This window comes from Triturus cristatus, chromosome 4_1, assembly GCF_964204655.1.
Source record: "Triturus cristatus chromosome 4_1, aTriCri1.1, whole genome shotgun sequence".
NCBI classification, from domain to species: domain Eukaryota; kingdom Metazoa; phylum Chordata; class Amphibia; order Caudata; family Salamandridae; genus Triturus; species Triturus cristatus.
In genome coordinates, this window is record NC_140585.1 from 342,753,766 (window position 1) to 342,764,136 (window position 10,371).

Below are 10,371 nucleotides of genomic sequence, written 5' to 3' on the forward strand. Positions count from 1 at the left end.
TCTATAATCCTAGACGTTTGTGTGGAGGGGACCACCAGCGTATTCCTGTCGAGACATACAAAGGGAGCAAAGCACTCATACGGATTAGGCGAATCAGTTACCACAGCGTGGGCAGTGATGTTGCATAGGAAGGAGCACAAAGCAGCAAACGGGGCTTCAGCGAGGGGGTTCAGGTTCTGTTTAAGTAATAAGCACTGCATAATTAGAAATAAAATAGTAAAGTCAGATAAGATAGATCAACAGAAATGCAATGATACCGGCTGAAGGTGGAGGACTTGTAGACAGGACCAGTGGAATTCTGCGATTCTGCAGCTGAGGCGTTTTCTGCATAATTATGGATTTGCCACATGATCCACCATCTGCTGCGTAATCGGAGGATTTTAATGCAAAATTTTGCTTTTAGCTTAAGGCTACTAAAATCTCAGAGACCTGGGTTGTCGTGCAGTGGAAGGCCTTATGCAGTGGTTGACTGGATATCTTTCAGTTGCTTATTACTGTATTTGGATGTTAAATTGGTGCTAATTAGGGGTGGGTGGAATTTGCATAGTCACGCTACGCAAAGCTCCGCGAAATGGTAAAATATCTCCGCGAGCACGCAGAGTGCCACAAACCCGCGGAATTGCTTGTTCCGCCCATTTGCAATGCTTTTTTCCTGTTCGCGAACGCTGTTTGCGTGCTCGGCGGAAAATATCTCACGAACACGCATTTTGAAAGCGCGAACATGCAAAAAATTCCGCGAAGTCACGGATCGCGGAACTTTTGGCAAATTCGCGTTCTCCACGGAATGCGAAATTACCCAAATTCGGCGAGCAAAACGGAATTTACCGCCCAGGCCTCGTGCTAATGAGGTGGAACCTTTGGCCAGACAGCATTAACGGGAAAAAATAACAAAATTATAAAGTAATGTTACCAGAAGTTTTGCTTGGTTAGGCCACATAATTTGCCTTTTCTGTCTGCATAATGTAGTCAACCCTGTCGCATAATTTATCCTCCTCCTCCACATAATTCCAGTGGCCCTGCTTATCGGGGTCTTCCCAAGTTCTTATTTTGTAGAAACTAAGGGCTGGGTCCCAAAACAAATTCCAAGGAGGCTTCTGCCCACTTCCATCACTATTGCAAGGCACTTTCACCACTGGCGCCATCTCCTCCTCTATCCTTTCCCCCCTGCTCTATCTATCCCCTCAACAATTACTTTATTGTATTTTTCACTGTACTTTACCCATACTTTTTCTTTTGTTCGTAGCCCTGGGTCTATTACCTCTGTCCTCTCTCTGATTAGCCCTCTCGCCTCTTGTTCATGCTCTCTTCCTCACCACTCTACTCCGTCTCATTTCTGAGAATAATGCACACAAGACACATGCTGTGATGGTGGCTAAAAGATCCGGGTTCCTGTCCCAGCCTTATGTTTATTAACTGGGGCACATCACCCCAACTGGCATGAACTACTCCTCTTCAAACTGAAATGGAAGCGCCACCACACCCTTCAATCTAGTCCGCCCTTTTTACGTCACAGAGAGCGTTACATCTCCCCTTAACATACAACAAAATGGCAAGCAATACTATCCATGCAACAGACCCCCTTCCACTCATTTCGAGCCCACCAGACATTGCTACTCCTTAGATCGGAATGTCTCGGAGACTGCTGGATGTAGCAGGATTGCTTCTCTCAGCTGATACCTTGTTCTTCCTCCTCAGCTATCAACCTCAGCCCATTCTCGCCCATACAGAGAGGCAGAGCTAGTCCCCTCTGCAAACCATCTGAGTCCAGGGAAATCTCTTGTTCTGGGTTAACAGCTGACGTAATTAGCTTGAAAAATTTGTCAATTTTAGTGACTTGCTCATAGCCCTGGCAAGCCGTGATTATTGTGCCATGCATGCAGACTGCTATCTAGGGCTCTTTGTCAAATGGCAACCTAAACTTGCTAAAGGGCATCAATTTTTAACTAGTACTATGTCACCAGACTTGATACTCGAGGGGATATTTAAAAGCCCCTATCACTATAGAAACGTCACTTTTTATGATGTTCCAATGACGATAGGGGCTTTACCTTCTTTACGATGCAGCTTCAAGCCACTTAACAAGGCTTAACGCTGCCTTGTGTAAATAAGACACACTTTCACGCTTTGCTTAGCATGAAAGGGGAGGGTATTGGGTGTTGCTGTGTGCATTCCACCGCAACACCCATTGATTATGAAGCTGCCTCCTATTTACAAGGGCAGCATAAATAGGAGGAAGCACCAAAATTAAGAACTGGGAAAACCTGGTCTTACCGTGGTGCAATGAGGAGAAATGTTTAATTTCTCCTTGTTTTTGCTGTTTTCATGTGTGCTGCATTGTGCAGCACACATGGAAACAGCAAAGGCCAATGATTGTGTATGTATAGGCTTTCCTGTTTTTAGTTTCTATTATTGGTAAATTCTGGTGGGTTTTTTCAGTGTTTTCAAGTGATTTCAATACCTTAAAAAAACAGTTGTGTTCAGTGGTTACACATTTTCATGCAATTAAAAACAGCAGAAACAGTGTTTTTCCGGTGTTTGTGGAACATTTTGCTTTCATTATTGCTTGCTCTCTGCACTGATAGTGCATGGTATATAGACAGTGTACGTGCAGTGTATATAAGGTCCAAATACATTTTTACAAATCAAACTTATTGTAGTATACCATACAATACTTCTTCAGTAAGTCTTTGGTCATGGGCGTTTGCTTTTTCCTTCCCATGTAAACTTTTATCTGTGAAAAGGCTCTCTCAACATTGGCACTTGAGACAGGCAACACCAAAACAATAACCCTGGGCGGACAACTACACTACGCTCGCGAAGTTTGCGTAGTTTGTGCTACTTCACGCTACGCGAATTGCATGTAGCACAGTGCAAAATCACGTAGTGAAGCGTAGTTGGCATTTTTTGCTCACTTGCGGTCCTCAACGTCAAGTTGGCGACCACGAGCGAGCAAAATGACATTCAGGCGAGACTTTTTCCTCTTTCGCGATCAGCAACATCAAGTTGCCGATCGCGAGCGTGGAAAATAATCCTCTCAGCGAGATTCTTAACGCGGGGAGGTCAGGTTTCTCATTGCGAGTGGTCGCGTATGCTCGCGACCGCTCGCGATGAGAATCTACCAGTCCACGTTGAGAAAGCTGCCCCTCGAGTAAAAATCTACTTGAGCGGCAGAAAACGACAGCTTGCACTGTGCAAGATGCCATTTTCAATGCTTGCACAGTGCGGACAAGCATCCGGCACTGTGCAATCATTGCGAACAGCGCACTACGCAGTTTGCGTTGTGCTGCGTGTATCTCGCGTAGTGCGAAGTGCACTTCCCGTAGCTACGCGTAGCGCTACTACACGAACTACGCCCAGGGTTACAAAACAACCCTTACACAATTTGCTAACTTTGGCCACTGACATAGCTTTCCATGCCAACACTGGGGCACTTGAAGATTGTGATTCTCTGGGACAGGTTCTGCAACATATGCGTTGAACTGGGCGCATATGCCCTCAGAGTTATTGAAGTGGTCACAAATGAAGCAGCACTTTTGAAACCACAGAGAAAATTCCCCTTTATGGAAGGGATCTAGAACTTGTAAAGAGGACCACTGTGAGGTTTCCTTGACTTCAAATACCATGGTTGGTGAAGGGACATTTCCATGCATCATTGCAAGCCATTTCTCATACATTGTCAAATAAAAAAATAAAAATTCCTGAATTGCTCCTCAACATTACTTTGCTTACCAAGTGGCAAGGACTCTAATATAGAACGTTTAACAGTGCCAAAGTCACTAAAGGTGTCGCCCAGCCTACTCTTAAGTAGATGTTTCACATCTAAATTAAATATGCTGAACAATTGGTAGACAAGGGTGTTCTCAGACTCTAGATTTTTTATTATGTCCACTATAGCAATTATTTTTTCCTGTAAAAATCCAAGAATGCAGTAGAGTGTTCTTTTTTCACATCACTATCAATATGTGACCAAAGATCCTCACATTTTTTACCTTTGGCATCATCACTCAGCAAAACGTCTATAAACGGTTGTCACATGGATAATTCACGGCCTCTAGGGCTCATAACTATCAGATACGTGACACAGTTGGGATTACTCTTTCTTTGATGCCACACAAAGCACAAAATTAGAAATATTTGTGTTTTAGTTCCCACGTATAACAAAACAGTTCACCAGAATGGACTAAAAAGTCAATTGCATTCTTCAAAAACTCTGAAGATTGTAAAGATGCTTTCAACATAGCATCTAATCGATTTTGACAGGTCATCACAAAACTTTTTCATATACGTTGCTGAATCACTGCAAATACAAACAATATCACTCCAATCTTTGAACCTGGAAAGATTTTTTTGCAGCTGCATTCCAAGTCACACTGCATTCCATGTTTTCCAAAAGTATGGTGTCATGTTTTCACCACTATCCCAGATGCTTGGTGATGCAGTTTTTCACATATACCTGTCACTACACCTTGCATTTAATGTTTAAAGCCTGGGGTATTTGGAAATTCACCTACTATCAATACTGCCTCACTAGAAAAGGGGGCTGATGTATCATGGGTTTTTACCCTTTCTCTGTGAGTAAATGTGATGGCACATATTAGGAAAGATTCTTATGAAACCAGCCATTTTACCTATCAGTGAAAGAATTAAACACAGCCAAAATATCAAATATGATTTTGATATTTCCTGATTCTCTAAGGTTTATAAAATCATTAAACAAGAACTTAAACATGCTTCTAAACCCTGCATTTTAGATCAAAGACCACAAAACTAAAAAAAAAGCAAAAGGAAGAAGAAACAATATTTTAGTGACCTCCCTAAACAACAAAACTCAAGCAGAATAATGATAGCCCAGTCGTTCTTGCTGCTACCTTGTATAAAAAAGTTACTTTGTATTGGCCCCTTCAGAAAGAAATAAAAATTACTCTTTCACTCTCCTTTTCCTTTCTTTGAATGGTGTTTGGTTTGTGGTTGTGCAGGTTTTTTTTTATTGTTTAAATGTTTACACTGGTGAAGGCTATTTCCCTTTAGGTGGGGTTTTATCAGTCATTAAAGGTATAAACCTAAAACAGGACAGCCTCTTTATATACAGGAAGGTCCCCCTTCCTGCACAAAAATAATAATGTTTTTTAAATGCCGTTTTGCAACTTCTATGTGTGCTGCATTAAGCAGCACACATAGAAGCTACACAATGGCCTTTAAAGATTGTTTATGTGCAGGAAGGGGGACCATCCAGGACATTAACAATCTTCCTCTGAATGCAGACACCCTTGCACTCATTGCAAGGGTGCCTGCATTGGCGCTAGGCTGCTAAGTTGAGTGCCAGTGCAGGGGGAAACGCAGGACTGCACCATATTCTTGTAAATATGGTGCAGGCCTGTGTTTCTGAAGTGGCGGAGTGAGGCGTTAAGCCAGGAAGGCTAACGCCTCACTCCGCCACTTCCCTTGTAAATATTCCCCTCGATTCCTTAGCTCACTGCTAGGTACTTGCCTGGCCACTGCATTCCCAGCACAGCTGCAATGCACAATTGTCATCAATGACAGCTGACATCCATCAAGGGTGATGGGGTATCACTTCAGGGATCACTCTCCCCAAGCAAAGAGCTATTCCTGGGTGCCACAGAGTGTCTGTTGGTGCTCTCAAAGGAAAGTATATATGGCCCACTTGACAGGTTGAGAGTTGGCAGAGGTCATGCACATTACTTTATTCATTGAGTTCTTGAACTTCTCTACATCTCTATTTGCTTGTCGCCACATGGGTCTCCCTTCTTCAGCACAATATTCTGTGATCTGAGACCATGGAACAGAGGATTGTTGTCTGTTCTCAATACTTGGATCAGCCCATGTATTGCCATTATCTTCTCTAGGTTTGGCAGCATCTCACTGGCAGCCTGCGCGGAAAGCAATTTAACCTCTGGATACTTGAAGTAGTCATCGATCAATCAATCAATCAATCAATCATGGAACTTATATCGCGCACTACTCACCCGTAAGGGTCTCAAGGCGCTTGGGGAAGGGGGTCTGCTACTGCTCGATAACAACCATCATATGCCTTGAAACCAGCAGACTGCTAAAATCAAAGCTGGCTCACACCCACAGCTTCAGCGGGCCCTTTTCGGTGATAACAGATGATGGCAGGTCAGGGTTTCCTGATGCTTGACACCGCATAAGACTTGTACTGTTATTGCCACCAGCTCATCCAGCTTTGAAAACCATACTTTGCTCCAGATTCTGTACTTGTTTTTCATCACTCCATGGTGATCTGATTCGTTAGGCTGCTAGGGATAACAAGTTGATGGTCGTGAAGTAGATAGCCTTCAGGCCAGCAGTCAGTTTGTGCCTGACATGATAGAGTGAGTCCTAAGCCCGCTGAGCATTAGGTGTCTGCTGCGACCAGTAGGATCTGAGAGTCTCCCACTACCCTGGGTAGTTGCAGGCAATCATCTATTCGGATAGGCTCTTGGATTGTACACAACAGGGACAACAGCCATGATTTTTACCATATACCTCACATACCTCATTCAACCAGCTCATCCTGAGGTGTTGCAGCCTGAGAATGGTGCAACAGATAGTTGGCAGGATTCTGCAAGCTGGGTTTGTACTCCACCCTAAACAAATACTCCCAGATATTTTCAGCACTGCGATGGTCAGAAGCATGCCTGTGCCTCTTGTCATGATGTCTTCCTTCGTGGAGACTGTGGTACGGTCATGAGAAATGTCTGTGAACATGCTTTCTAACTGAAGTGGCTGTGACTGCCGTAGGTGCAGACTTTCACTTTTGCCATCTGAAATGTAGTCTTTCTTGCCTGTGTCTCATAAACGTCTTGTGACATGAAGCTGATCGTGGCCCGTGTTTATAATAGCTGTTACCGGCTGGCTCCCCACAGTCACTTGGCATTTCAGTGGTGACTGAGAGTCTGTGTGCACCCAGTCAACGATGAAGACTGTATGGACCATTCCTTCTGTGACTTCATCATCCCCCTCTCTTTCTACGTCAGGTGAGGTATGATAGCAGATGGGGCCTGACGTTTGCTTCATCCAGAAGAGCGACACACCCTTGCAAAATGGTCCAGTTTGCCACAGTACACACCCTTCCTTCCTCTGGCCGGGGCATTCAACTTGCCTATGTCCTGTGCCCCTACAGTAACCACAGGGCCTTCGGGCCGTCTGCTTGGTCTTGTTCATGTCACTTGTCTTGGCTTGTGTTATTTGATTCACCGGTTCACTCTTGATGGGCTTGTTCAAAGCCACTTCCATAAGCGATGCATGGCCCCGGGGAAAGCTCTATCGAGCGACCTAGCGATAATATGTCTTGCAATAATTTTGCCAGCTCTTAAAGTATGGTTTTTGTCTTAATTTTGATGATGCAAAGCCCTGTATTATCGGAGCTCTTATCTCTTCCTACTCATTTGCGAACGTACATGTACTTGACAGATCTTTTAATCTGGAATAAAACTTGTCTAGTGATCCATCTGGCTCTTGCCTGACTGAAATGAAACTTACATAATCACTATTCATCATCGGTCAAAAAACGTGTGGTGAGCCGTTACCATTGTGTTGCATGTGGGTGGTGCAGCTTCTGTTAGGGGGCTAGATAGCTAATAGATGTCTGATCCTGCTGTGGTGGTGAAGTAGAGGGTTTGCTGTTCTACCTAGAGTTGCCATTTAGACACTTGTGCTGAGGGGTAGGGGCCCATATATAATGAATCACTCAATCGGTGATATACTGCCCATGATGGATGTTTCAGCCAATGGTGCTGTCTCCCCTGAAACATGACTAGTTTTTGAGGCTGGTGCCAGGCTGGTGTCTAGCTCCATCACATTAACATGCAGCTAAAACCACTGGCAAATGAGACCATTCAGCTTGCAACATCATGCTCCCCTTTCGAGCCAGGAGAGTGTGATAACACAGTGAGCTAGTCAACCTAGTAAACCTGGGAATGAGATAATATGTTACACCTTCGCCAGGTTCAACTTGCCAGGTTGACATGGTAGTTTTAAACTGCCCAGACAGGCTCTGCAACGGCAGGCCTGAGAATTGTTTAAAGGGCTACTTAAATGGGTGGCACAATCAGGCCGGTAGGCTCACAAATAGCAACACAGTTACAGAGCCTAGGCACATGTAGTGCACTTTACTAGGGACCTATAAGTACATTAAATATGGCAATTGTGGATAAGCCAATTCTACCATATCTTAAGGAGAGAGTACAAGCACTTTAGCACTGTTTAGCAGTAGTAAAGTGCACACAGTCCTAAGGCCAACAAAGCGAATTCAGCAAAAAAAGGGAGGAGGAAGGCAAAACGTTTAGGGGTGACCATGTAGAAAGGGCTATTTCCGACAGGAAGGAAAAGAAGAAATGGCAGAAGCACACAAGAGAGAGCTGGCAGTAGAAACGTTTGGTTACAGTGAGAGGAATTAAAGGTAGAATGGAGTTGGAAATGTTGGTGCACTAATCTGCAGATACCAGAACAGGCCAAAGAAATGTCTTTGGAAGCATTAGACTTCCCACCTGCTCCATTAAGCCTAATGATTCTTTATAGCAGACAGAGTTAGCCAAAGGAGACAGAACTGGGTTACCAGGAGGTCAGAGACCACAAGGGTTAGAGAAGTCAGATCTTTTTCCATGGCATACAGTGGTGGAAGAGAACGTGTTAGGTTAGTAGAAGGGCGGTACTTGAAAGGAAAAATACTAAATGCATTCTACTTTTGGATGCCTCCATTGTGCTCATTAGAGCCAGTATTCTACTTCTGAACGTCAAATGAAATGTAGATTGTAATTGACTGGTCTATTGCTGGTGCCCACGTCTTCTTCCTGCCTTACACTAGATTTTAGTGTGTTGGTAACTCTTTTCCTCAAACTGATTACTCTTGTTTGTCAAAAACCATTTTTTGTGCTATTTGTGATTTAACTCTTCCAATACTTATACAAGACCATTACTATTTTACTAGTTAACATCCTCTAAAATGTCTTATTCCCTGATCGCCCGAGATCAAGGAATAATTCTACTAAAATACACTTACCATGTCATCTGTGAAGCATATCTAGAATTCCACAGATACAATTTACCTGTGTTATTCTTCATGTACTGCTGACAGATTTTTTACAAAGGGCATTACTATTTGATGTATTCCTGCTACCAGTGTTCATGGGTCTATTGTAGATTGCAAATCAGTTCTGTGTTGGAGGGGCACCATAAAAACTCACACTTTCGGGGATATTTACAAGAGAATGGCGGAGCGCGACATTAAGCCAAAATTGCCTACGCCGCACTCCACCATTCTGAAAACGCAGGGATGTGCCATATTTACAATGATACGGTGCACCGCTCTGTTGTTCGTAGCGCTGGTGCTAAATTCAGCTGCTTAGCATCAATGCAGGGCCCCTTAGGGCCCATAGTGCAAGGAGGTCTGCATTAAGGCAATGCTTGTTTGCACACAGGAGGGTGTCCCTTCCTGCACATCAACAATCCAGAATGGTGATTTCTAACTCCTATGTGTGCTGCACGGTTTGCACAGAGAAGTTGCAAAATCAAACCTTCCTGCACACAAACAATCACTCACGGTGATTTGCTGTTTCTGTGTGTGCTGCACAATGCAGCACACATCAAAACAGCAATAACGGTCCTAATTTTGGTGCCGCACCATATTTATGCCACCCTTATAAATAGGGGGCAGAGTCAAAAAGCAATGGGTGTTGCAGTGGAATGCCCACCACAACACCCATTGCCAGCCCCTTTCATGCTAAGTGCTGCGTGAAAGGGGGCCTCATTCACAAGGTAGCGTTAAGCCACGTGAAGTGGCTTAAAGCCGACTTGTAAATAAGGTGAAAGGTTTACTGCCACAGGAACGTCATAAAAAGCGACCTTCCTGTGGCGATAAATTCTTGTACATATGCCCCTTTGTGTTTAGTTTATATGCTTTATGCATTTTCTTCCATTCAACATCTTTCCAAATGTGGCTTGCATTCACTCAATTGGAAGTGGCAATTGCATATGAAAACCACGAATATTTGATGGGGACAGGAACTCATGGTTATCATTAAGTACTCTTTCAACATTCTCCGCATTCCACAACAGGGCATGAAGCATTCAACCTCCCCCCCCACCCCTGAAAGGGATTTACCTCCTGTACTACCATCTTATTCCATTAGCGTGAATGTGTTGGATGCTGGTAACTGCAATATGAAAATAATAATAATTGAACAAGTTATGCTTGAACTACACCACATGCCGCCACCTTTAGATCTTTTGTGTGTGGTTGCAGGGCACCTCAATATCTTATGAAAAATGAGGTACTAATAGGCCGAGACCAACATTGTAGGTAAAGTAGTACACATCCTGCAAATAGAGCAGAAAATGGGCAAATTGCCCTCT